The sequence below is a fragment of the Echeneis naucrates genome, chromosome 17, assembly GCF_900963305.1.
Source record: "Echeneis naucrates chromosome 17, fEcheNa1.1, whole genome shotgun sequence".
Classification (NCBI taxonomy): Eukaryota; Metazoa; Chordata; class Actinopteri; order Carangiformes; family Echeneidae; genus Echeneis; species Echeneis naucrates.
In genome coordinates this window covers 20101131-20128777 of record NC_042527.1, presented here as the reverse complement: position 1 = coordinate 20128777, position 27647 = coordinate 20101131, and the positions used below count along the sequence as shown (strand labels likewise).

General features: G+C 44.4%; 6 non-coding genes across 6 annotated transcripts; 3 read left to right on the top strand and 3 right to left on the bottom strand.

Moving 5' to 3' along the window:
• Nucleotides 1-171: 171 nt before the first annotated feature.
• On the bottom strand, nucleotides 172-253 carry trnas-uga (transfer RNA serine (anticodon UGA)). The gene has a single exon. It is a non-coding gene; the product is annotated as a tRNA-Ser (tRNA).
• A 4373-nt stretch (nucleotides 254-4626) lies between these two features.
• Nucleotides 4627-4714, bottom strand: trnay-gua (transfer RNA tyrosine (anticodon GUA)). Its single transcript is given in 2 exon segments — nucleotides 4627-4662; nucleotides 4678-4714. It is a non-coding gene; the product is annotated as a tRNA-Tyr (tRNA).
• Nucleotides 4715-4936: 222 nt separating this feature from the next.
• Nucleotides 4937-5024, bottom strand: trnay-gua (transfer RNA tyrosine (anticodon GUA)). Its single transcript is given in 2 exon segments — nucleotides 4937-4972; nucleotides 4988-5024. It is a non-coding gene; the product is annotated as a tRNA-Tyr (tRNA).
• A 5548-nt stretch (nucleotides 5025-10572) lies between these two features.
• Nucleotides 10573-10660, top strand: trnay-gua (transfer RNA tyrosine (anticodon GUA)). The gene is given in 2 exon segments: nucleotides 10573-10609; nucleotides 10625-10660. It is a non-coding gene; the product is annotated as a tRNA-Tyr (tRNA).
• An 882-nt stretch (nucleotides 10661-11542) lies between these two features.
• On the top strand, nucleotides 11543-11630 carry trnay-gua (transfer RNA tyrosine (anticodon GUA)). Its single transcript is given in 2 exon segments — nucleotides 11543-11579; nucleotides 11595-11630. It is a non-coding gene; the product is annotated as a tRNA-Tyr (tRNA).
• A 128-nt stretch (nucleotides 11631-11758) lies between these two features.
• Nucleotides 11759-11846, top strand: trnay-gua (transfer RNA tyrosine (anticodon GUA)). Its single transcript is given in 2 exon segments — nucleotides 11759-11795; nucleotides 11811-11846. It is a non-coding gene; the product is annotated as a tRNA-Tyr (tRNA).
• Nucleotides 11847-27647: the final 15801 nt, after the last annotated feature.

The window sequence follows — 27647 nt, the reverse complement described above, 5'->3', positions numbered from 1 at the left end:
ATAATTGGATTGTGGTTTTCCTTATGAGACAAATCTAAATGAGTTCAGTTTTTCATTGATCATGAAAGCCGGATCCGGCCCGCAGGCCGTACAATGCCCAGTCCTGGTGGGTTCAGATTTAGGGGCAAAGTGTTTAAAATTTAAGGAATGTGAAGGATGCTTAAAGATTCTCGCTGTGAGCAGGATTTGAACCTGCGCAGGGAAACCCTATTGGATTTCAAGTCCAACGCCTTAACCACTCGGCCATCACAGCTCCTCTGGTGACTGGCGGCCTCCGTAAAGGCTCCAGAGAGACAAATGGAGCGGTGGAGAAAAAAAAAAAGCAACTTAACAGTTGACGGGAACACTTTGATTTGATGTTCTCATCCAGAACAACTGCTGAGCAGGAAGGAGGATCTGTGTGTGCTGGTGAAGGACGCTGTGTCAGGACAGATGGCTGATAAACACAAATCTAACAACTTCCCGCTCCAAAACAACCTCTAATGTGGCATTTTCCGAGAATGTCACAAAGATTTTGTTCCTCGCACACTGATTGTGAGCCCTATTACATCTCAACGGAAATATGCGGTTACATTGTGGAAGAATTTGGGAGTTTAATATTTGAAGCGCTGAGGCTTGTTAGCTAAAAGCTACACTGCTGTTTCTCCCCCAATCTACTGAGCAGATCCACTTTTCCAACGCTCCCATTATGGAGACTTAAGGGACAGAAAGCAAGTTCCAATAATGCAAAGTTCAGGGAATCGATTCTGGTGTGTTTGTGTGTGTCTGACAAACGTTGGAAAATTCCGTTAGATCCAAGCCAAAAATTTGATCTAAATTCAACGCGGCATTTATACATGACAACATTTAACGTTGACGGCCGATCGGTCGCATATTTTTGTCCCAACGGTGAATTTCTTGCATTCCAAAAAACTGGTGTCGCTTTCGTCCAGCCATATCACGTATCACCGTTGAACTCCCTCAGAAGCTGCTTGCATATTGGAAACTTCATTCATTACTGCAAAAAAACGGCCCTCTCCACATCTGTTTTACAGCTGAGCTCGCCCTTCTGCAGCCCCTGAGCTCTGACTCTGAGAGGTTTTGTCGCTGGAAAATTCATAAATTAATATCTTTGCAGCAGAGATGGAGTCTGTTTAACGGGGAAGCAGCCAGGCTGGTTAGCCGAATCCCTCGGAGGTGAAATGTGTCGAACCTGAGCCTTGGAATTCTGGGAAATGCATTTAGCGCTACTCCCACAGTAACAGAGTGAGTTTCATACCAATAGAGCCCTTCCCTGCATTCAGTCACCAACTCCCCTCTGTGCATGGGAAACCGTAATTTCCCCTTTAATTACATTATGCGCAGAGTCTCCCAGAATATTAGCTCCAATGGGAGAGGAATGTGCAGCACACTCGCCTGGCCACCCCGGTATTGTCTATACTTCTGAATGCGGTGTTTGTTTTCGGTCGTGTTTTCTGTAAACCCAAAACACTGGAGCCTCTCAGGGAAACAGAGGAACGGCCACAGCGGGTTGTGGGATCTGTGCTGCTGCAGATGCAGATGTTTACTCGATCAACCAAATACAGATATAAGATTTCACGGGAGGGAAGGGAGAGGGAGGAAGACGCATCTCCAGCAGCGAGGTGCAAATCTTTTCAAAATCTGAAATATTACATTCATGAAGTTCCTTACCTACAAATTGTAGCATCTGAAGTTCTTATGACTTCTTAGAATAAACCCAGATGCACCTGTAGTGATTTACTCTCCAATAAATGAGTAGATGGTCTTTGATTGGAATCTAAGGCGCTGGACATCCTCAGATAAAAGCAGTGACACACTTGTGTTGTGAACAGATTTGTGAATGTATGAGTTCATAGCAGCACACGCAGCCACTTGTTGACAGCTGGTGTAAATGTTGTTGTGTTTCTTCCAGTTTCTATGAACGTCTTTCACTACCTGTTAAAAAAGACTGCTGGACTGTGAAAACCTTTGAGTTGAGCCTGCACAGGCTGGGATTAAAAAACATTTAATAGCTGATGGCGTTGGTGTCTAAATGGTGGAGCATGGTTATTAAATAATCAACGGAGCCTTACAATATTTCCCTGAACGATGTGGAACATCAGTGAAATCCAGTGAAATCTGAGGGAGTGGTTTCGTTAGACTGAGTCAAGAAAAATGTGAGAGTGAAGATGAGCCACCGATGGATTTAGTTTCACGTCATGTCAAGTCGCTGCTCCCTCTTCCGCCCTCATCGTGGCCAAAGTTTTTGCCCCCGATTACGCGGAGCACCCGTGCAAACTTCACCCCCTGCACTTTTGTGTAACATCTGGTGATTAAAGGAAAGTGTGATTGTGTTGTTTTGGAAATGCACGCTCCATGACACGCAGACACAATCGTCTGTCTGGGACTTAATCCATATTTGCACAGAGTGCTCTTCACCAGTCACTCCCATATAATTACGCCGCTAAGCGTTTCAGAGGGAGACAGGGGAGGAGATCTGGGTGGTCTCCTCACTTCCTCGCTCCCTCCAGCACATCGACCGGAGAGCTGTGATTCACCGTCATTAGCATTCCACCGCAACAACCAACCAGTGATGTGAATGAGGAGCAGCCACAGCGGCTCCATATCTGCCCCCCATATTCACCTTTGGTAACAAACCGGCCGTCAGCTCCTTTTTTTTTTATATCTTTGTTCTAAATCACTGTCTAATTTTCTGCATTTTCTTCAAAAAGGTGTCCTAAACACCACATTCAGCACATTAACGTGAACATTTTCTCACTCAGTTTACTCAACGGTGCTATTTGTAAGTTTTGCTCGTGCTACTTAAAGAGCTTCACCCGACTAGATTTTAGCCTCGACGTGCTGCTGATTCAGAGCAGACTGGATTTATTATCGGGGGATTAAAAGACAGGCCAACCAGGCCAGGGCTGAAGAAAAGAAGCTAAGCTGGAGGGTTGTTTTGTTGAATTCACGATGTTTCTTCACTGTAGGGAAAGCAAACTTACAAATAAGGCTGTTTGGATTTAAAAAATCATTGATGAAGGAAACATTTGTCAGGCTGTTGTTGGTGAAATCAGACTTAACCGGCTCAATCCAGACAATGTGTGTGTCAACATATGCCCTTTGCACCTCAGCAAAAAGTAAATACATCTGGTTTAAATGACAATTAAGTGAATTTATGCTAAAAGTCAAAGTAATGTTTGTTAAAGCCTCAAATCCAGGTGGTCCGTTTTACATCCTCCCGGGTGTGGGATATGTTTTTGACGGATGGGGACGTTTCCCTGCTTCACTCATCAAATCCGGGTGACGAGAACATGATGTCAACTTCTTCCACTGCTGGCAGCCTCAAAAAGGTCGCAGCACAAACTCCCAGCAGAGACATCAATATCTTCCCTCTGCCGCCCGCCAACAGGTGCTCAGTGTCGAGTAACAACATGACAAAACATTTTCTGCCTTGTCCATCACAAGATCTGCCAAATAAACATTTCTAAGCACGGTAGTTCTGCATGCCAGGTCACTGTCAGGACAATTATTGTGTCGGCGAGTTTGTCAACAACTGAAGCCAAGTCCAGTCACACAAAATTAATGTTAACTTCATGCAGATCTTTCTACCCCGGCTCCTGTTTCCTGTTGTAGCCGTTAGCTGTCATCCATGATCATTTATGGCTTAGTGTTTGGATTGCGTCCTTGGGTTCTTTTGTGGCATGTCCAGCGAACGATCCGGGGATTTAAGTTCAGTGTCACTCATTATTAAGTTGCTCTGGAAAAAAAAAAAAAAAAAGAGGACCCGTTTCATTCTTAGCATGTAATGCAAAATGTAGGCACGGCTGCCGAGCTCGCTGCCGAGCTCGCTGCCGAGCTCGCTGCCTGCCCAGATGCTTTAGCCTGGAGCCATATTGACTCCTGCCTGACTACCGGTCAGCATGGCCGCAGGCGCTGTTCACGCCCGCTCATGCCTGAGCCTACACAGAGACGTCAGTCTACAAAGTCAGGCTCACTTCCGATTGGACGAACCCAGGGCCAAAAACCCAGAGAAGCCCCCCCACACCACCCTCCAACCCCCAGGGACACACAAGGCCATGTTGTGGTACCTCACTCTTGCTCTCACTAACCCTTTCTGTTTCTGCTCCTGAATACTGATTTCATATTGGCTGACTGGAATCCACAGATTCTGCCACAGATTCTGACTGTGACAGGTTTGGTTTATTATAAAATAATGTGCGAGTACTGGATTATACAAAAATGTTGTTTTTGTGCAGCCATGGATAAATTACAAAACAGGAAAATAGGCTGAAATATTTCTATGCATTTTTAGGTTGTTGAGAGATCCACCTAACTTCCTCATTCCTTTTTTGCTAGAAGCTGTGTTTAGGCAGATTCTCTCTGTAGATTTGAAGATCAATGTGGTCTGATCTCCCCCTTCGAGCCAGCGAGCTAAAGATGCCCGGACCACGATGCTCTCCTGGAGTCCTCCGTTCTACCAGCTGAGCTATCGAAGGGTGAGCAAAATTCCTATGATAAAACTCGAGTAAATCTTAGCTTAGCAAAACATAACCAAACCACGTGTGTACAAAGCTGAAGGTGTTTTTACGTTCAAGGGAGATAAAGCAAGTCCTCAGTTTAACAGGACAGCTTTAAAAACTCCTGTCCTTCGAGCCGGAGTCGAACCAGCGACCTAAGGATGTCAGCTCTGCTCTCCTACAGTCCTCCGCTCTGCCATCTGAGCTATCGAAGGGCTGTTTCCAGGAAAGCAGTGACAATGACTGCATTTGGAGAAGAAAACTTGCATAACAAAATTGGATTGTTTAGCTGACCTGAAACAAAAGCACAACGCTGCCAGGGAACTGAAGACTAACAACTTCACGCGTGAAGCCATTATCCACTGACACAACGGAAATGAGCTGAAGGGGGATTTTTTTAGGTTTAACAGATAACAGCTACGTTTACAAAAGCCTCCTCCTTCGAGCCGGAGTCGAACCAGCGACCTAAGGATGTCAGCTCTGCTCTCCTACAGTCCTCCGCTCTACCAGCTGAGCTATCGAAGGGGTTAGCAGCGTTTGGACGCAGCACCGAGTGAGACGGCTGCCGAGTCAGCAGCTGTTCAGCCAGCTGGGACTGTTTTATTGTGAGGTGTTCTGATTTCAGTAGTAACTAGGTGAGGAGGATGAAATAAGGTTGGATCAGTTTGTCTTCTGGTTCGCCTTCATGGTTCATAAATCTAACTCGGCTGTATTTGTCCCCACGCCTGATCTTAATCACGATACGAGACGGTTAATCATTGATTTTTCAGCACTTATTTTTAGCTTCACCTGTCTCGTATGCTCTGTTGCCATGTCGGTGGAATATCAGATCAGATCAGATCATTTATTAAACTCAAACCCAACTCATGCTGATAATTTCCCTGCAGACTAATAGTTTTTGTCTCCTTGTGTTGTCCACTTAAGGACATTTAAGTGTGGCGTGATGATGAAATGCCAGTGTTACAAACCATAAAATGCAGGCTTGTGCTGCTGCTTTGTGTCCTTTGCCCTGTTTTGCAACATGCTTATGCAAAGCCACCGTGTCTCGACTTGACTTGTGCTGCACTCTGAATGAATCGCGGCCAAGCTGCTGACTAATAGGCCCCCCCCCCAAAAAAAACACCATGTCACCACTCCCTGTGTCCGGAGCGTGGGTGGTGGTAAATAGGTTGGGGGTTGGAGATGCTGGTGGGGTTGTAGCATTGTGTTATTTGACTGACAGGGGGACAGCGAGGGGGGACGGGTGGCCCTGGTCCAGAGACAATGCCTGAGAACATGCTGCCTCTATGCTAAGCTCTCTTTTCTGCGGCGGGGTGGGAAACCCCTTACAAATAACCATCACAAGGGTGGTTCATGCCTTTATTGTGACTTGGGAATCTGCTCGGCGGAAAACGTTACAGATCTCACGCCGCCGTGCGCCAAAAACAGGACGTCTGAGGTGATTGGCTCAGGAGAGGAGAAAAATGTGTAGCTAGACATCATTTATTGTTTCGATCTTGTTGTATTTTTTATATTACACCATCCTACAAGCATGAGGTTTAAGTGTTGGTTTTATTTAAGAAGTCTTTTTAACAGACTGTAGTTGTTGTGGATTGATTGAAGGTTACAAATGAAATTAGCAGCAGCACACGTAAAGTCCTTTAGTTTCTCTGTAAATGTTGAATATTGTACATTTATTTATTTACACCCTTTGACTTTTAAAGCTTTTTTTATGGTCATAGTGGGACTTTTTCTTTTGTTGTAAAGGCTCCAATAAACACACTGTTCATCACTTTGTATTGACTTCACTTAACGGGGCGAACAATGCAAAACTCAATCTGGGCTTTAGTTGGAACACACCTCCTGAGGTTGAAGCTGTTTATTCAGAGGCTTAGAACTGTATTCAATGAGGAGCTGTAAGAAGGAGGAGGACGGGGGGGGCATGTCAGAGTATCCACTTACATTTGGCCCAATTAACAATACAATGCTTCGGGGATTTGCAAAGAATCAAGTGGGCCTATTTGTCAGCATACATCTGTTAATTATTTGTGTAAATTAGGTCACAAACAATAATTATCACCTACGATTAGGAAAGAGGAAGAAGAGAGGGAGCTGTCATTAATTGTGTTTAAAATGCTGATAACACCAATTAGACAGTAGATTTTGTCCCGTCCCTGCTGATGCTGCCGCCGCCGCCCACAGACCACTTGCCCCCGTCGCTGAGATGAAACTCATTACGCTTCCCCCCACAGAGCTCCCAGTCACACTGGTTCAGCTGGTCAGCCATTCAGCTCCGGCTCACAGAAACACACAGAGCTGTAACAGAATCTGGCATGAGGTCATGAAATTTGAGGGCAAATCGTTCCCAGCATGGAAAACGATACTGTGGGACTGGCACTGACAGTGACCCTGTGAGAAAACACAAAACACACATGACCACTGGGAGTGCAGATGAAGGAACATTTGGAAGGTCAGTGTGTGTCCTCAAGTTGCCAAATAACCTGCTGAAGCATCCTTGACAGTGAACTTTTAGCTACTTCTCCAGTGTGTGTGTGTGTGTGTGTCTGATAAGACAACAGAAAAAAGAACCAACAACACACAGCAACAGCAACAACAGGTCCAAATTACAAACTTGGGCAACCTGCTCAAAACGTCACCTGTGACTGGACGCCTGAAATTTGGCAGCAGATGAGAGGATGAGGCGTCTCCCCCGATTGGTCGCCCCTCTGAAGGACGGCGGCGGCAACATTTGTCACAATAACAGAACACAACAAACAATCTGAGCAAACAACAGAACTTTTTAAAAATAACAAAATGGTAAAACTAACAGCCAAAATGACAACCTTTTTAAAGTGGCTATCGTGATTGTAAAGTCAAATTGAAGTCTATGGGAAAATGGCCTAAATATTCACCGCCCAAGAATGCAGACACGTTGTCATTCTCATTAAATATCTATTCAAGCAGGTTTAAAGATGTTTCCTGTTGCCAATATCTAGATACAATACGACATGCAGCGTTGGAATGGAAAGGAAACGGCAGACAGCCTTTCCTGTTGACTGTCCGCGCCCAGTCTGCAGGTCTGAACTTGTGACTTTAACCTGTAACCTTTATCTGCTCGGTATTCAGCAGCCTTCACAGCTTATTATTATTACAGTATCTCATGTCTGTGACTTTTTTTTATGCCCTGTTCAGAGACATTCACTGTTGGCTGTTCATGAACACACCGGTGAGTTGAGGCCAAGAACCTCAGGATGAATCATATCTTTAATACATGTAATTTTCTTAATTGCATCACAAGGTATAATCTACCGCGAAATTGTGGGCACTTATCATGTTTCATTCATCACTATCCAGCAGATTGATGCTTTCGTATCAAAAGAGCTAAAAGGTTTTCAAACCCTCGTTCCAAGTGAGAGTTGGTTGTGAAAAATTCAGATGAATAGTCTGTGTGAAGCAAATTCCTGTTATAGGATGAAAAGCTGCAACTTATTTATATGTACAAGAACATTTGGCCCAGTTTCCAACATGGTTTGACCTGTAAATCATTTTGTGTTTCCAGGTCTGGTCCATGTAGAAGATGAGCTGTAAATTCAGTTTGTGAATGTAAAACAGATTAGTTGTTGCGTGACCTTCATTTCACTCATGACCTTCTTTTTTTTTTTCCTTCTTCTTCTTCCCCAGCGGGGCTGCAGCCACCCAGTGCAAGTTTCATTTTTTATTGTGGATTAATCAGCTTGACAAGATTTTGCACCAACAGAAATACTAACCCTAACCCAAAACAAGAGAGGTGTGCGTTCCATGTCCATGTCGGAATGGTGAAAGAAAGAAAGAACTGTAGCGGATCCGCTGGGATCAATATCCAACAACCTCCAACAATGCAACACAATCCACTCCTCCAGGACACAATAAAGCAAAAAGTAGAGAAGAAGAAGAAAAAAAACAACTATACAATTATGCATGTATAATACCTACAGGCATATCAGTTATTGAGCAACACTAAAACACCCAAACAGTAACTGAAACAATGTGCTGAATTAGATATTGCTTCCTTTTTACAGATGCAGCTAATTCAACAAATTAACAAAAGAGCCAAAACACGCAACAATACCGGGAAGCAAGTTCATTTTCATTAAATGATAACACATTCCAGCCAATCAGGCTTTTATACATATTTCTTTTTTTAATTTGCGTATTCATAAATTCCGGGCACGGGCACATGAACCTCAACCTTTGTTAATATGAATATATTGTGAGGCATTTGCATAATCCACTTCATAATCCACTGCAGCACTCGGCAGTAACAAAGATAAGGAGGGGTAGCCACTGTTTCTCCTGGGAACGCTACACAGATAAACGAAGCAAAAGAGACCCACTTTCTGCTCCTATTATGAGATAAAAAAAAAAAAAGAAACAGGAAGGCTTTGCAAAGTTTTCACTTTTCAGTGCATTTCCCTTTTAGAGACAGATGGTGCTGGAATATCACTATTTGTATGCACTTTTTTTTTTTTTTTTTCATTATTTTTATTTCACAGACAGAAATTTACTGAATTTTCCACAGAGGCGATGTGCACGGGTTATTTATGATTTTGATTACCCAGCTGAAATACGCCAAAATGTTTTCCGCACATAAACGGAAAAAACTCCGGTGTGCAGCCGGAGGAATCACAGAGTGACAAATGAGCAAACAGAGAGCGAACTCCCAGCTCGTCCTGAACATCACTAATGAGACCTCTTTCAGCTTCAGTGTGGATGGAAAAGTGTGTGTGTGTGTGTGTGTGTGTACGACTTTTCTGAGAACATGAATGTGTGTGTCGTGACTGAGGCGGTGAAAAGCCCCCCCGCAACTCCACAGTCCTTCCAAATTGGCCTCTGGGATGACGCCACCACACAAGTACATCCATCCCCGCTGTGCTGCATGCATTCCTGGTGTGTGTGTGTGTGTGTGTGTGTGTGTGTGTGTGTGTGTGTGTGTGTTTGGACAATGGCAACACTTCCTTTTTGGCCTAAATGGCAGGGAGCCCCAGCCATTGTGGCCTGATTAGGGCTCCCATTCAAGCTCTCTGGGATTTCTAATTGCAGGGCCTTGTGCGGCGAACCCCCCCCCCACACTTCCCACCCCGCTACACTACCCTCACGACTACTGTAAGACTTAATGAGACACAATTACTGCCCCCTAGGAGTCCTAGAGCGAGCCAATCACAAAGAGATACAGAGACCCCCAGTGAATGGCCACTCGGAGGAGAAAGAGACAGAAAGAGGGAGCAGGATGGGGGGGGGGGGGGGATCACAAGCCCTCATTGTCCAGAGAAAGCACAGAGAGAAGCCTTTTTTTGGAGAAATATAAATGTTTTTATTTAATGCCGGCTCATAATTAGGCCCCTGAGAGGGAAAGGGAGAGCCAAAGGAGTGGAGAGGGTGGGGAGTTCAATGGGGAAAAAGGCCTGTAGGTACAAAAGACGAAGAATGACATGTTAGACGTGCTGAGGAGGAGGAGAAGGGAGGGAAGGTGGGGGGAGAAAAGAAAAGGGGACAAATAGGTACTGAGGTGAAAAAACACAGAGACAGAAAAAGAGAACAAACCCAAGTGGAAAAACTTGACAGGACTTTCTTCGTCTCTGGTCTTTTTATAGCGTTCTAAGCCTTTTTGCCGTGGGAAATGGCCTGACGTTGAATGATGCGTGCCAGCCGAGGCAGCGGCTGCGTTCTGCCGCTTTGGCACGCCACACGTTCGCTTCGAAGGGTGAGATATTCCTCGACCGGAGGAGCCTCTCTGCCAAGACTGAGTGGGAAGCTGCATTAACAGGGCGTTTTGATTCAGAGAAAAGGCTTGGTGCATAATACGGATATTGTTCGGAGCAGGCATGTCTGGGGAGTCCGAGGCTTCTCATGCAAAAGCTGAGCCACTGCATGATGTTCGTAGACAAGGAATGGAGAGAGATAGCAGATTCACTGACCCAGGAAACACACGCACACGCACACAAAACCAAGAAATAGTAAAGATCACTTTATTATCATCCTTGAGACACTTCTGCGTTGCACAGAAAGGATGAACGCCGATCAGTTTACTTTTGGACAAAGTGATTAAGGTTTCGTCCCTTCGATAGCTCAGCTGGTAGAGCGGAGGACTGTAGGACAGCACCGCTGACATCCTTAGGTCGCTGGTTCGACTCCAGCTCGAAGGAGGCATGTTTTGGTCCGCTGTATCTACACTGAACCAAAACCAACTAAATAAGGTCTGCATCTGAAAGCTGAGCCCCATTTCCACTTTCTTCATGGCAGCATTTGTGCACTTCTCAATCAATAACACACCTTTATGGCTTTCAACAGCTCTGTGGAAGAGACAAACACGTCGGTGTTGACATCCTTAGCTCGCCTGTTCGTCTCCAACGAGGAGACTTTTGCAGTTGGAGCATTTACATGGAAACACACAACTGGCGCCGACTTCATTGACGATAATAACATTTTCTGTTAGTCTTAGTCTGACTGGTAGAACAGTAGCTGCAAGGTATTTTATTTCAGCTTTTGTGCAAATATTTGCACTTCACTGTGTGTGTCAGCGGCAACAAGAAAGCTCCATCATCAGCAGAACAGAGCACCATCATATCCCTTCAATAGCTCAGCTGGTAGAGCGGAGCTGACATCCTGAGGGCGCCGGCTCGAAGGAGGAAGCTTTTGTATCACCAAAGCCATCTCATGTCCCCTCATAAAGTCACTGACAGAATCAATCTGAAGCTTCACTTCCACCTCAGAAACTCTAGAGAAACATTTGTGCACTTTTTTTATTTCTGATCATCAATAAACAACCTTTTTTACTAACCTGTGATAGCTCAGCTGGTAGAGCAGGGGGTTATAGGACAGCAGAGCTGACATCCTGAGGTTGCTGGTTCGACTCCGGCTCAGAGGAGTGGAGCTTTTGTACACCTGACACATAAAACCAGCTTCCATGTAGAACAGCAAAGTCGCTGACAGAATCAGCCGTGTCGATGAACTCTACACCTGAGACTTTACAACAGCAGCTGTGTGTGTTTGCAATTCTGCTCAACAGCACGTAGGCAGGAGGACAGCCTTCGATAGCTCAGCTGGTAGAGCGGAGGACTGTAGGACAGCAGAGCTGACATCCTTAGGTCGCTGGTTCGACTCCGGCTCGAAGGAAGCTAGTTTTGCTGTAAAATACCAGCCATGTGAGGAATGGAGCCGGAGCAGCGACTCCACCTTTGATCAACCTGACTTTTACATCAGCCTTGAATTTTTGCTTTGTAGCAGAAAGTAGCTAAAGTGTCCCTTCGATAGCTCAGTTGGTAGAGCGGAGGACTGTAGGACAGCAGAGCTGACATCCTTAGGTCGCTGGTTCGACTCCGGCTCGAAGGAACAGCCTTTTGTGGGGGGAATAACTGTTCCAGAAAACATCTATCTGATAAACTCAAGCTAAAGCCAAGTCTACAGGCGATGTTAACGTGAATGGCTGAACACGTGTGTGAGGTTCCACTGGAAGTGTCTTTTCTCATCCTCGCCTGTTTTCTGCTGTTTTTACTGCAGGTTCAGCGTTAGTCTGAATGAGGAGGCAAGCTCAGCGACATGAGACACATTTTTCTCTCAGAATCGTTTGTTGAATTGACAATCCAATCTGCAACACACACACACACACGCGCACACTCACACACCACTCTGGCCCCACGTTCCTTTCACTGAGTGCAGCCTCTCAGCCCGTGACTGAACCCCCTTTGTTCGGCGGTGACCCTCTTAAGCGCAGGTTGAAGCCTGCAGCCATTCCACTTTGGATTTGGACCCTATCGCGTGTCACATGGCTAAGTCGACAAGGACCGGGGGCCTCTTCACTCAAACACACGGCAGCAAGTATCCATTCACATCACAGTGAATGCTGCGGCGGGGTTGGTCTAAAATACAGCGATCACCCATATTCACCTCAGTAAAAGATGCGTTCAGACAATTCACCTGCTTGCTTATTTCATAACATCAAAGCCGCCGATTCGAAATAAAAAAAGCTTCCAGTTCTTCCAGTTAGCTGCTTACGTGACGCGACATCCCCTCCGCTGTTTTGGTTTGAATTAGGATCATTATTTCTTCTTTTGCACCTTTAAAACAGAGATTTGACTCACGTGGGGAAAGCAACGGAGAATAAATTCAAATGCATGCTTTGCTAGCAGTATTTTGTGCAGCTAATAAACTCATCGGTCGTTATCGCTGCGGAGCTCCGCCGTCTGGACTAAGATGCCTCAGCGAGCTGATGTTCGTTATATTTCCACGGTCCAGCTAACGGCCTCAGGCTGAGGCCACAGTGGTAATTACGGCGGCGATTTTCACAGTTTTCTGACAGTTTAATTTAGAAGCACCGAGTAATCAAAGGTGTGGATTCTCAGGTCGGACAGCTGCATCATTCAAGAGAACTAAATGTGACTTGGATCCAACTTTGATCACAGATTCTACGTTTTAACAGGACAAGAAAGATAATTGGAAAAACCTGAGAAATGAGGAGAAATCCGTGGGGGTCACTGAGCGTTCTGATGGGTATGAAAATTATGTAATCTTCTGATTCGGACAGCAGCTTCAACATCAACACCAAATGAGGAAATTTGGAAGAATCAACTCCAGTTGAGTTCAGAGATTTAACCAATCCCAAATCACACAAATGTTTGTTTGTTTTTTGTTAGTTTTTTTTTTTTTTTTTTTTGCTTTGTAACTCCTTCATTTTCAAATAGGACAGGAGTGAAGAGGCAGGAAATGGAAATGACATGCAGGTAAATAATTTGCCAGGAATCAAACAGGCCTGCTCGTGGTAACACAAATTATCAGGTCGCCTCCACGTTGACAACCTTTTTAAAATCCAACATAAAGCAGTTTAACTAACCTGACCTCACCCACAGTGTTTCTGTTTGATGTTTTTGAAGCCATTAAATTGTGACATATGGCCTGTATTGCTGCTTCACGTAATCCATGACAAAGGAACACGGCGAATGAATGTCATCGAATCGATGCAACACAGTGTTTTCAAGTTCATCTGCACTGGAAATAAGTGAACTAGTTGTATTAAAACTCTGAACTTGTTTTACAGTACGATTTCTTTTAAAGAGCGAGAATCTTTGATACTCAAAGATGGATTATTTTTGGAGCTTCCTTTAACGTCTGCCTTCATATGACTGACACCCTGTTGCTGCTGGAACAACAACCTCTGACAAACAAAGCGGAATGTGTCTTTGTCAGTTTCAAGTGGCTGTCTGTTGGTTTCATCAGCTTAATCAGGTCCAACTGTGACTTAGATTGACAGGTCATATGTCAGACGTGGATGTTTCACAAAGCGGCTTTTAAACTCGTTTCTTATTTAGCCGGTAAAAGTTCGCTAATCCCTCATGCCCTCTCGTTCAGCTCTACACCCTGAGATACGGGAACAGCACGGTTCTGCAGAGAATATTTCAAAAGAAAGTCAAAACATTATGGTACATGTATGTTTTAGCTTTAAGCTATTCTTAGACAGACTATTTTGTATTCATGCATTTGGTATGATCTGAACTTTAACTAACTTTAACTAACTACGGCATGACATCAGTGCTTATAGTGTTGTTTACAGATGTAACAGCTTCTCTGGCTCTGGAAGAGATATTAATCAAGTCTCTCTCTATATATATATATATATATGTGTACACTTTTTTCCCAAAGCTGCCAGCTCGAAGGAAAGTGCAGCACTGAAGCAACAATTTTGAATTCCAGCAGAGTCGGACAGGTGTCAGAATGAGCAGCAAACAGGAAGTGGATCACCTAAATGAAATAAGGCAATCATTAAGGTTCGTGTTGGATTGTTTCCTTTTCCCATCCTGAAACATTTCCCTTCATTTAAAGTGAACGCAGTGAATAATTTCCTATTTTACACTTATGTCTGTGTCATCCAAAGGTTGTAGTTTTCCAAAGCGCTCTGTCTAATGATTGTCACCTTGCTGTATAGTCGTCACAGAGTGGTGTAGTAAACACGGTGAGAAAACATTAACAACGTCTGCGTGATAAATGATTGCCGGTTGGTAATCATTATCCAGAGTACTACTGCTGAGTGTCCTTCTGCAGCGGGGAAGGAGCCGGGAGAACGTTATTTTTTTTATTCCATGTAATGACTTCTAAGTTGAATTGTGGCGATGGGTGGAAAAACTTTTCAAAAATCAGTTTTATGACGACGTTACAGCAAGGAAGAAATGAAATCAGATATATATATATATAAAAAAAAAAAAGTGGGGCCCGAAGCCACTCATAGGATCAAGTTTCACTGTGACTGAAGGCGATGTCCTCTAAACGACAGAAGCAGTCGGCCTCCACATGACAAAAAATGTTACTGTCACTCACATGTCACTCTGTGTCGCTTTGGCTCCAGGAGTCTCCTCACAACAGCAGCACAGCAAACACTTTGTGAAATAGTTTTCTTTTCAAACTTTGATGTTGAAACGATGCTGAAAAGTATGATTGACACCAACTCTTATGGGGGGGTGGGGGGAGGTTCAGCAACGAATCAATGTTTGTCTGTTTTCTCAAAAATGCTAAAGATTAGATTCTCTGCAAGTTGGAAATGTTGAATGCTGATTTTCTCCCATTTCAGAAGAATAATTAAAAAAAAAAAAAAAAAAAAAAAAACGGCACCTCGCCTAATTTGAAGCTGCAGTGAAGGTGTGAAGTCATTCAGGACGAATTGCCTTCTAGTAATCATTATCCACCGTTATAAATCTTTAAATCTCGGTCTGCAGATCAGCCATTAGCTTCACTGAGAGCACTGCCTGCACAGCCCCTGTCAAACATTTACTCGTCTGCCAAGTGGTCCAAGCAATCCAGCAAATTTATTATTAAGTCCTGTCACGGCTCAATCAGACAGATAAGACAGAGAATGCTCGATTGCTCTGGAATTTTTATGAAGTCTTTTATGAGGATTTTCCACTCTATCTTTAAATTCTATGCATCCAAAGACACAGAATCTCCTCGTGTGGGGCTTAAAAAGTTGCTGAAATACGAGCTGTTCTGCACAAATGCCTGGAAAGATTAAAAAATTATATGAATGTTACATTAAGAATATATTTTCATGAGGACTAGAGGTCACCTGACTTCTTAGCTGACAAAAACAGTTCACACTTTCGATGATAGTAAAAGTCTTTAAAGCAATTACAGCCTCATAAACGTGGTTTCATTGGAGTTTACTGCTTCTAAAATGTGCTGATGCCTGCTAATATTTCATTGTTTCATTGTTGTTGGTCTCAAGTCGTTGAGTGTTGCGTTATATTAACGCTGCCCGCGGCTGCTAATGTACGAATATGACTGCAGTTTGTTTTTGTTTTTGTTTTGTTTTGTTTTTTACGGCGATTGAATGAAAATCGAACAAAAACCCACAAACACACTCAACTGTGTGCGAGATTCAAACTGTGCTCTCAGCCAATGGGCTCGCCTGATGAAATCGTTGCGTACAAAGGTCACCAGAGTGTTGCATTGTTTTCTCTTTAATACCGGTTCAAAGGTCCATTCAAGGCGCCCTTTGACAGGCGGTGTTCGATGCCTTGGCGGACGCTGCTGCAGCCCTCCCTGTTGACTCAGAGCTTTGGCTGCTCCGCTTTTCACAAAACGCGGTGAAAGTTGTCAAGTCACGGACAACCTGAGCGAGCCACAAGGCGTATTTTGTTTTACTTCGGTTTCAAATCTCAAATGAGACAAAGAAACAAATTATGTTTGTTCCATTTGGACGGTAGACTTCAATTCTGTCTCCGATCTGAGGTTCACACCACACACACAGACTTTCATATCACTGCCAAAACAGAACAACAATATTGTTCTCATAAGTGAAACAGATCAAATGATTGAAGCGATGCCTCCTTACAAATTTTAGTCTTGGCCACTCTCTCAAATTCCTAAAAGTGAGAATTTCTGCTCAGCTCAACGTAATAAACGGGTCCTCTAACCGTTTCTTTTCAACATGAGGCCGTCTGATGCTGCCGCAACATGAGCGTGTTGCGCACAACAGAAGAAGAAGACAGGTACCGCATTCACACGATGGCACTTTAATTTCCTCTTTCTCTCTCTCATCCTCACCTCTCTCCCTCCTCCAGCCATCTTTCCCTCTACCCCCGGCCTCTTTCTCTCCCTCTCCTTCATTGGCTGAAACTAAATGTCTTGTGTGAGATAACATCACAGTAGGAAATTCCGCCTGTGTTGCCAGACTGCTCAGTTTTCTCCCCAGGGCTGGCAACAATGTGCGTCCTTCATAAGTGCCCCTGTAGCGCTCAGGATCTCCACTCATCCCCTGTGAGCCCGGTCAAAAGAACCCCGCTGGCGAAACCCAACCCCGCGTTCTCAGATCCACGGCGGCTAGCCGGCGGGGATTACTGCAAAGACGCTGAAAAGTCGGCGCATTCACTACACCGTCACAATGATGCCCCGAGAGTGCATGCAAATCTGCGTCACAACTATTTGCTGTGCATTCCAGATTCTCTATGGAAAAAAATTAACGGCCTTTCCCAAGAAAAAGGGTGAGCAGAGCTGAAATGAAAAGAACTGAGCTGCGCCGAGAAACAGTCTAGCAGATTAAAGCGCAAAATGCCATTTTCACGTTATGATTACTACGTTACACCGACGAGATGGCACTTTGGGTTAAGCTGCTGAAGTTTCATTTCTGCAGGACTCAGTCAGGATAATCTTGTTTCGTACTGTTTTTGCCAAGTTGAATTACAGACATCACCCGGAGCTCCTCTCACCTGCAAGACGGCTTCATTTAAAATGTTCTCCAAAAAAAAAAAACTGGAGACGTCTTGTTGTTCAGTTGATAAAACACAATCCTGTGTTTGGATGTTGTTGTTTTTTTTTTTGCTTGTTTGTTTTGTCTGTTTTTTTTTTCCCCCAATTACTGAACAAGATATTTTCTGATTTCAAACATTATAACATCTTTAAATTTTCAACTACAGACGGAGCATTATGTTTAAGTAATTATCACCTTTAGCTTCAGTCAGCAGTGCCCAACATATTCTTCATAACACATCACGACAACAGACCTTCACATGCCGACTCTGTAGTGTCATTCATCCAGCAGGTGAAGAAATAAAACTCAGGGCTGCTAAGAAAAGTTTTTAAAAAGTGAGGTGGAATCCCCAGAGACAAATAGTTTGTTTAACTTCGACTCTGGAGAGTTAAAGCCCACAGTGTTTCTGGCGAACACACAAAAAGACACAGAGGCGTTATCGTAAAAGTCTTCAGGGGACAGAGGCTGGAGCGGGTGAAAAAACGGCCTTGTGCTTTGGGGGGTTTTGGGCCAGTCGACCTTCCAGAAGGACCAAGAACGCGTGGAGTTGCATGTTCATTTAGATCCCCAGGTCCTCACCAGCGAGCCAAGCTGCCCAGATTAGTGCGTTGTTGTCTGGGCAGAAGGAACGGTTTGTGCGCTGCACGGCATTAAAGCCTTTATGTATTTAGGGCTGTGTCTCTACATTTGGAGCGTCTGCGCTATAAGTGCTGAGGGCTCTTTGACAGAAAGGAAAGGAGTGTCTCGCTGTGTCAACGCCCGCGACCTTTCAGGGGCCAAACTGCTCTTCGCTTCGCGCTGCCAGAAAAACATGTCGTCCGAAAAAAAAAAAAAAAGAAGCAGAAAACAACATCAGGATTCCCCGTCGCTTACGCTGCAACAACCATCATGACAGAAGTTTTTCTAACGTTAAATTTGTGTTTATACGATTAAAACATAATGAAATGATAGCAGTGATCATAATACTTTAAAGGGCGTGATGATGAAATTACGTTTTATTGACGTGACATTATTTACATTACTATCGTTCAATTCTAAAACTCAAATTTATCATCATCGGTCGACAAACAACTGTAAAATGAGAAATCGTTTAAAGCGACCGCAATCAGGCAGAATTACCGGCTAACTGAAATCCGTTCGTCAGCTGACATTTTTATGGCGGCCATCTCGCCTCGGGTTGGTTAACCTTTGACGGCGCTATCTGGAGACTGGCCCTCGCTGCTGCAATCCTCGTGGCCTGCTGTGCTGAAAGCGCCCCGTTTGTCCGACTCATTTGAGGTGAGATATGCCTAATTGCGCTCTGGCGTGTGTGCTTTATCATCTCGAAGTGACATACCTGGAGTTTGGACAGCGGCCTGCACTCCCACCTTCAGGAATGCCATTCGGGAGATGTAGAGCTGCCTCATGACATCAACATCCTGTGAGCTGAAATACAAATAAAGGACCTGCACTCTGTTATTCAGTTACATTTTTCATTCATACAACAAATCAACAGACAAGAAAACTATGTAACAATGAAATTTTAAAAAATAAACAACTGAAGAACCTCGATGAGTCCGGTGCCATTTTTTGGTCCAGTGAGTTGCGTACATAGCCGTCCAAATGTGGAGCAGAAGTCAAAGAGAGAACTGATTTTCAGGCGAAACAAAAATGTCCTCAAACTACAACTTCGGATGGATGTATTGGATGGATTTGATAACTGCAGTGTTAGTTGTTCATTTCAAACATAAAGTTTGCTGAGTGTTTCTCTTCCTGCCTTTTCAGAGTAAGATGCAGTTACTCCTCCCACCTTCTTTTCTCGGATTGCAATCACGGGTCACGACTCCACCTGTCCGTCACTGTCGTTTAACTCCTCCTTCTTCTTCACACGCACCCCCTTTTATCACCTCTACGCAACGTCCAGTTCCCTTCTCCTCCTCCTCCTCCTCCTCCCACCACGTCGACCCATGTTCAGCCCCAATAAGTCACTCCTGTCTGTCTGGTGTAGGCGGGGGTGCTCTCAGTTTACTGTGAGCCTGTTGCTCTGTGTGTGTGTGTGTGTGTGTGGACAGGAGGATTTGGTTGACAATGGGCGTGGGTGGAGGCTTCTGCCAGGTTTTCGTCTCGGTCAAGGTCAACTCATCACCTTCCTGAGGAATGTGTCGATCTCCCAGATATAAATGCTTGTACGTAAACTGGCCTCTTTGGGAGGAAGAATGAGAGACATTCATTAATTAACTACGTCCCGACAGACACATCCAGGCTGTGACATGCGACTTCGCTGCAGCAGATTAGACTTTGCTGTCGAGTTGTCGAATACAGGAGTGTCATCGGGTTTAATCTTGTCACCTGACAGCGTTGAGTCAAAATGAACCCGTCCAATTTACATGACTTTTTTCTAATGTTGCTTAGGTGTGTGAATTTATAAGAAAAACAAGCTTAGCGAAGTCAGCTACAACAAGGCCCGCCCGCCCCCTTCGAGTCCTCCGCTGTTGGAGGAGCAGCTTCTTAGCTTCTTTTTTTTTTTTTTGTGAACTTGCTTTATTCAGTGTTTTTATAGGTCTGCTGGCTTTGGACAGAGTGAGACCTCTGTGTGCCAATAACCACTGAACGGATTCCAAACCAGGAGAAGCTGATTTCAATAATGGCAATGAAGACAACTCCATGATTCCGCGCTGCTTCGCAACTTTTGCCAAACTGGTTTGGCTAAGAAGCCCCATACTTTCCAAAAATCCCATATTATGTCTTTAAAGCTATAAACACTGTCAGAGTTATTAAAGAAGTAAATAGATATTACTCAGTATTATATATTTATATGGTGCACATTAACATACTTTATACAAAAAGCATTCTATGCTCAATTAGTCTGCACAACAACGACCACATCTCTCAAACTGATCCTGTCTTTGCAGGTATACTGCAGGAAGCTAACATGAGTCAATATTAGCAGGAGATTTTTGGTGTGTGTGGTACTGACTGTTTATCCTCTGCACAGATGTGTGTACTTGTGTGTGGGCCGACTTTCTGTGTGTATGTGACTTGGTGTTTATTACTTGTCTGCACAAATGTGTATATTAGTCAGATTTTACCAAATGAGTAAACGAGGCCACTTAAAGGCTCAGGAAAAAAGAGCCAAGCCGTCAAGACTCACACGCTGCGTACATGTTATTTTAAGCCCTACACATCATCTGATATCTGTCCTAAATGGCTTTTCCAGCTTCACCGCTCTGCGTATTCCTGAGGTAGAAGGACAGAGGGGGGTGGGGGGGCCCAACAGGTTACCAGCAGTATAAAGGAAGAGGTAAAAACACAAGGCCAGCTCCAGTACGGTGAGGGAAACCTGCCAAATCCTCAACTCCCTGCGAAGGAGAGGGCAGACCCAGGCACTACAGAGATGCTGGGCCACTTATGGCTTTTTCAAACATTTACTCGCGGCCTCAGCACTTCAGGGAAGTCGATCCTCCCAAATGTTCGAGACTCCATTTGACGAAGCGGGTGACATGTTTGGGAGGCAGCTGGTGTAAATTTAAGAAATGCTTGTCCGGTCAAAGTTTCTTTTCAAGGTCTAAATACCTGCGAAGAAAAAAACCTTTTTTTTTCCCGTGACTTCGCGAAGCGCTCGCGAGTGACGACGTCTATCGTTCTGTCATTGGCTGCGTTCGGACCAGCTGTGACAAGCAACCACATTACCAGCCAGGGAACCAAATCATTTGCAGACATTGCTTTTAAAATAACCCATGAAAAGGATCACTGCTTGTACAGCTCTATAATTCTCTGGCTGCACACAGTCAGATCACTGCTCTGTGAAAAGGGCTCATTATTTTTTACTTTTAGTCTTTAATTTCATTGTTAAAAGTTTTTTTTTTATTCTTCTACTTATTTTTAGCCACTCTGGCTTGTGCAGAATCTCAGTTGGAGTGCTAACTTATTCCAGACTTGAGTTAATATGAAGTTGCCAGACAAAGCATTTATACTTAAACTTGCCTTGGACTGAATAAGTTCAGGCAGGGATGGCATTTTTTTCTCAGGGTTTTTTTTATGTAAGGTTGCCTGGACAGGAAGCCAATGTCACGCTATGTTCAAGGCAATAACATTCACAAATCAACAACACGTCAATAAAAGATGTATTAAATGTTGTTGAATTAAACATGAAAATGTCATTTAACCAAAAACACACGTGTTGGATTTATTTACAGGCTCACAGCTGAAATCGAATTCTATAAAATATTGCAAAGGTGGCCGACGGTGTTACCGTATATGAGGCGGATTTCACAGAGACTCTTTCATCTAAATGAGATGAAGTCATTTTCAATTGCACTGAAACAACTTCTACTTTGTCTAATTGCATGTTGCTAAAACAAGCAGAGAGTTGATGTGTTTAAAATGACCTGTGATGCACACGGAGCAGCAGTCAGGCGGAGGGGAAAGGGCGGCGCGTCACCTCGCTCCCGGAGGCCAAACACCAGCGGAACACTAATGGCTTTCAGCGTGGCTCCACTTCCCACCTCGTGGCTGTTTCTGCCATCAGACCGGCCTCGCTGACAGGCTCCCTCTGAGGCGAAAGCCACTCGTAAAAACACGGCCGCCAACTCCGAGCTAACCGAGCCCCAAGGCTGTCGTCGCGGCTCTTAATGAATCCTCGGGTCTGTGCGAGGCCTGGTGCCGGCCCAAAGGAGCGTGTTTACCGCCAGGAGAACGTCATCGCTGCCGAAGAAAGAGCGCAATTATGAGCACCCGTTTAAGAACAGGCATCCTGTCGCTCCGGGGCCCCGATGACGACAACGAGAACAGGCAGCAATTTAGAAGGTTCACCTTAATACCCTGAGTGCAAGTTGACACCCTCCAGATTTAAACTATCGCATGGGGACAGATAATGGCTGGATTTTGGAAGTTGGTTTCATCTTCTGAGTGATGAAAAAGATTCAGTATCTTAATTTATTCACTCTGCCGTCCCATTTAGCTTCATCTGTCAGTCACGTCTTTTAAAAGTTTTGGGTAAGTCACTCTGCAACAAGCTAAGATGGAGCATGAAGCACAATCCTCTCAATTAAATACAAACAATTTAAGCCCCTTCTCTGAAATGATCACTTCTGGGGAGGAAATCTAATTTAAATCCGCCTGGAAATTTGTTTGTCTATCTCGCTCGCTAACTGCTCAAGTTTTGGGCCCTTTTGGACCGTATTTTTTTTAGAAATGTTGGCTGATATCACCCAGTTCTTGGTCATTAACAATAAAAAGAGATAAAGTCTAGCTTATTTTAGTAATCACTCGTTTAATCTTGCGAGTTTCATAAATTCTAAGACTCGTGTTAGCTGTATTATTTTAAACCTACTGGCACGGATCATGCTAACGACATGTTTGGTGAGCGATCTCAGAAAAAGACAGCGACCTCACTGGAGGGCTGATGAAACCAAGCTCAAGCTCTGACCCGCCGACTTTGGAAAAGTCAGGAAATAATAACTAATATTAGCTCCCTCTTGACTTATCTCCTTCCTTTTTTGTTGGACTCCAGCCAATAAAATGTTCCCACCCACCGCAGAGATTAGCTCCCTCCACAACAAAGGTCTGTGTGTCTGAAAGTTAGGACTGAGGGATCATCAGCACGTTTAAACCTATTTTTATAGTTTAGACCTCCTGTACAGCAGCTTAGTGTGTCTGTGTGTGTGGGGCTGTCATGATCCTGCCCAGCAGCAGACTGATTGGATGGGAGGGTTTTGTGTCGCTGTTTGCTCTGGTTAATGAGCGGAAGGAAGGTGAGCCAGTAAAACACACACTGTCGGATGTGTGTTGTGTTTGTGTGTACTTGTGTGTTGTGTTTTGGGTGACTGCCTTAAGCTTCACACCCCACGTCAGACTAGTTAGTAGTCTGGTTTTTTGTTTTTTTGGGGGTGTTTTTTAAATAAACACTCAGTTTCAGGAATCTAACCTGTGGAGGGAAGGAAGGGAGGACTCCTTCATCCATCATCGGCCAAGTGCGACAAAATAAACACACATGCAGGAACTCTGATTTTTTCCTGATCGTGGCCAGAAAATTAAGAACTCGAGCTTCTTAATGAGACAGTCAAACATTAAAAAAGGGCCTTAACTTCTCCTCGTCTTCAGAACATTACAGATCATGGAAGTGCAAGCTGAGTACATGACATGGACAGATACTTTCTCCTTTCTTTTCGGCTGAAAGTCTTCTTATAGTTATTTATATGCTGATTATTTATCTGACCACTGAGAGCTCGGTGACAGCAGCTCTCCCTCTCAGATCATTGGTGGCTTCTGAAAGACTGTCCAAATTTACAGAAAGTAAACATCTGCAGAAGTCACGGAAAGCAGTGAGACAGCATCCAAATCTTATCTCGTGGTCATATATCTGATCCAAAAATGCTCGGATCCATTTTTTATACGAGTGTATTTATTTATTTTCCAGCTTCAGAAGGATGTGTAGGAAGAGTCGAAGGTTTGGACAGAAGTGAGTCAGGTTTGTTTTTGGTGACTCTTAATTCTAAAAACAGTTATCCTTATAATCTGTGCACGAACACACCTGGAATATTTAAATTAAATCATTAATGAGCTGATTAAGGCCAGATGCCCGGCCGCCAGCTTCCTCCCAGCAGTCTCTCAACAACAAAAGATGTTTGGATGTTGGCACGTCTACGAGCTGGTGCTAAAGAGCGTTACGTACCTGCATTTTCACGGCACTCGATGCCAACTGTGCGGCCGCTGGAGGTGGCTCGCTGGGAAACAGGACGTGTGGAAAATGTGTCATCAGTCTGCAATGACACACATCAAGAGAGGTGAAAAATCAACGCAGGGCTCAGGCTATCGATGTGCCACCCTTAAAACCTCTCACCATGTCTGCACAGTGTCCTGGTGTCCAGTTTAGAAGCATTTCTTCGTTTACTGAATATGATTCCAAAACTTTTGAACGACTTCTAACTATTCGTGTGAATGAACGCCTTTTTAAATGCAACACATGAGCCTGAAACTGTCTTCTAGCGACAGCGTGTACAGTAATTCATCTGCTGGATGGATTCCACTTTTAGGTAACTATAAAAACTACAGCATAGTTTGAGAGTGTCAGCAGGCCAAACTTCCCATGAGGAGGTTTCAAAGACAAACATCTCAGAGTTTCACAGCATGCCTCAGTAACTCTGTAAGAAGCCCCCCCCTCACCAAGCCCAGCCCAGCCCAGCCCAGCCCCTACTCCTACTCCTTCGCCTTTCTCTTTAGCATCATGAACTCTGAGAGCCCTGGGAGAATCACAGGGAAAGATTTGGGGGGGGGGCAAGGAGGGTAGATAGAGGAGCGGTGGGGTGGGCAGCCCAGAGAATGCAGAAATCGACATTTAAACAGATGCAGTAATTCCATTTCCACCCTTTTAGATTTGGTATGCAGGGGGCCAACGGGTAACCCTAAACCCGCTATCAGCGTTGCACACAGAAGGCGGGGAGGCGAAGTCGACAGTTGGTGGATGGGGCCGCCAAGTCTATCAGCCTTGTTAATCAATACGGGTTCCACTCTGATGGGCAGCGATTGGTGCAACCGATGCTCCGTCTGCTCGGCCATTCGCCCTGGGAAAAGGAGGAGGGGCCGCCCGTTTCCTGCCACTTCCACCTGCGGCTTCCGGCCCCGCCGTGAGGAATCTGGATCAGGCCCAAAAGATCCTGCTCATGCTCATGGGAATGTCTGAGGTGTGGTCTCGTTGCACCCACGGGAAAAAAAATGCTCCACCTGCTCTGACAAAACAGTGACAGCATCACGGCGTCGCCATGTGCAAAATGCAGCAATCAGTAGAAATCAGGATGCATGTTAGCATAAAAGATCTGCTAGCTTTAACGTAGCCTAAAGTCAGAAGGTGGAGCTGAGGGCTTGGTGCTCTGTTCTGATTGGATGGTGCAGTCCCCTAACCCCAACCCTAAATCATCATTTAAAAATTTAACTTCATGACTGTAAACTCATTAGTTAACTGAGCTAGTAAGAGATAAAATAGCCATTTTCCCATAGACTTCAATACAAATAGAAATCTTTTTGCATTCAGCGGAGTTGCCAACTGATGGTCATGGCAGAGAACGCAGGTTTAACGCGGAGTCAACGTCCACTTTGGCGTAAAGTCGTCTCACAGCGAGAGCTCATCAACACACAAACATCGTCACTGTCAAACAGCCGGACGAGAAAATACTAAAATAAACCGGAAAGTACCGAAAGGTGTGCCGAGGTTTTTCACGGAGCCACGCTGTCATTTCACTCTGCTTTTTTCTGAATGGCAGAAAGAGTAAATGATGTATGAATGTACGTTTGTCGTCTGCTGCCCGCCTTGGAGCCTGTTGTATATTTGTCGAGAGCACGGAGAGCTCGGGGTCGTATTTGTGATAAATTTAAAGATAACCAGGCGGCCTCGGCTTGACGGGAGGAAATATTTGACACATGTTTGTGTTTGAGCCAGAGGAACGTTTACAAGTGAGCTAACGGCTGTGATGACACATGCCTGCCATGTTTTTGGCATTTGTATCGCTGTGGTTGTGAATATTGCCAAAGAGGAAACAGGTTTCCTTAACATGTTTTGACAGAGGACGGCATGATTTCACACCTGGGTGAATATCCGACGTTTCATTTGTGTTTGCAAACTCATTCATCCCACTTTTCAGTCCAAATAGTGAAACTCGAGGTGTTAGTAATACCGCCGAGTCGATTTAGAAACGTTTTCGCTCTCAAAGTTACCTTCACACAACACGCCCCACCCGGCTGCTCCTCTAAACGGAGCTAAAACAAGCCTCCATTAGCAAACGCTGGAGTTTGGAGCTAATTAGTTGTGATAAAGACCTGTGGATTGGCAACACGCTGCCCGTCTGCCAAACCGTCTCGGCTCCATTTGAAGCCAATGAATCCAATAAGAAGTGTGAATGACTTTAATTAGTGCTATCACAATGCTGTATCTGCCCATATTAGCTTATTTCTTTGGGCTGAGCTCAGAAACTGTTTACACACACACACACACACACACACACACACACACTTGTTTGTTGGGCCTGGTGGTGCGTCGCAGTAATCGCCATCTCAGCATGCTCTGAGTGAAACATTGGCACCAGCGTTAAGACAAACAGCCCCCTCCCTTCAGGCCAAGACAACCCCCCACTGTGGGCTAACAAGACCACATTAACCTCCCTTACCAAACACACACACACACACACACTCCTTTTTCATTCATACAGACTGACGTATCTCTCACACATCAGCATGTGGACACACATTTCAACTCGACACATCCAGGCGAGTCCTCCTCAGAGACAGGAAGTCCCACAACATGACAGAATCGTTTACTGATCAATGGCAAACGGCAGATTTCGACAAACCGCAAATTAAAACGAACCATCTGCCAAAAGATGTTTCTGGAGTAACTGAAAAATCTGTCGCTCCACCTGCTTCTGCACGGCGGCTGAACAAAAGTGATTCCCCGCAAAGAGAAAATTCAACCAGATCCAGGAAACGATTCTCAAGTCTGAATTAAGTTTACCAAAGAAGATGGACGGGTCCTTCTTTGGGGAGGAGTGTGAAAGTTTGAAACAACAATTTGAAACTATTTAATTTGGATTGGGAAGACTTTGTATTTAATGCAACACAACGTATGAGAAGAACTTGAAAAGGGAAAAGTCCCTTTTATGGATTTTATTAGTTGGTTTGAAAGGGATGTGCTAATTTCCCAACAATTTAATGACCCAAACAAATGAAGCTCCAAAGGCTAATTTGCACCATAAAAAAATCTAATATTCAGCGCTTTATCACAAATTTGAAAAGCTTCATATGCAGCAAATCTGCAGCAAATCTGTTAAATCGCAATGTGATGATGAGACAGTTGCAGGATTTGACAGAACATTAACATGACAGAAGAGTCTTGTCATGTTAATTAATTGAACACAGTCAAGCTGCAGAAAGGCAAAATTCCAACTCGTAAAACCTCCAACGTCCTGAATTATAGATTTCCCTGAATCTTTTCCCGTCACTTTTGATTTCTTGCTCCATTTATCAGCATATGAGAAGTCGCATGACCTTCTGACATCAGGGAAACAACCCCGAGAGGAATGAGAGTCAGAAAAGTTGTCATCCTTATCTATATTTCTGTTTTACTATTTCTTTTTATAACAAAGAGGTATGTTAGTTTACTCCCTGCTGGTTATCTCCCCCCCTAATGTCTCTTTTGTCCCACAGCCATCTCCCCTGCCCTTAATGGATAGTGTGTGTTGGGGGTCGCGGTAAACAGAGACAAAGTGATTAAACCCTTCCTCCAGGGTGAACATTTTAAACAAACACCTATAGAAGGAGCTTTGGGTTGACTTCAGTGTCCCTCCCGCCCATGCAGGGGGAGTGTCCTCCCTCCTCCTGGATAAAAACCACACACCACACCGACCACGAGCATGAGAGGCGAGAGACGGAGC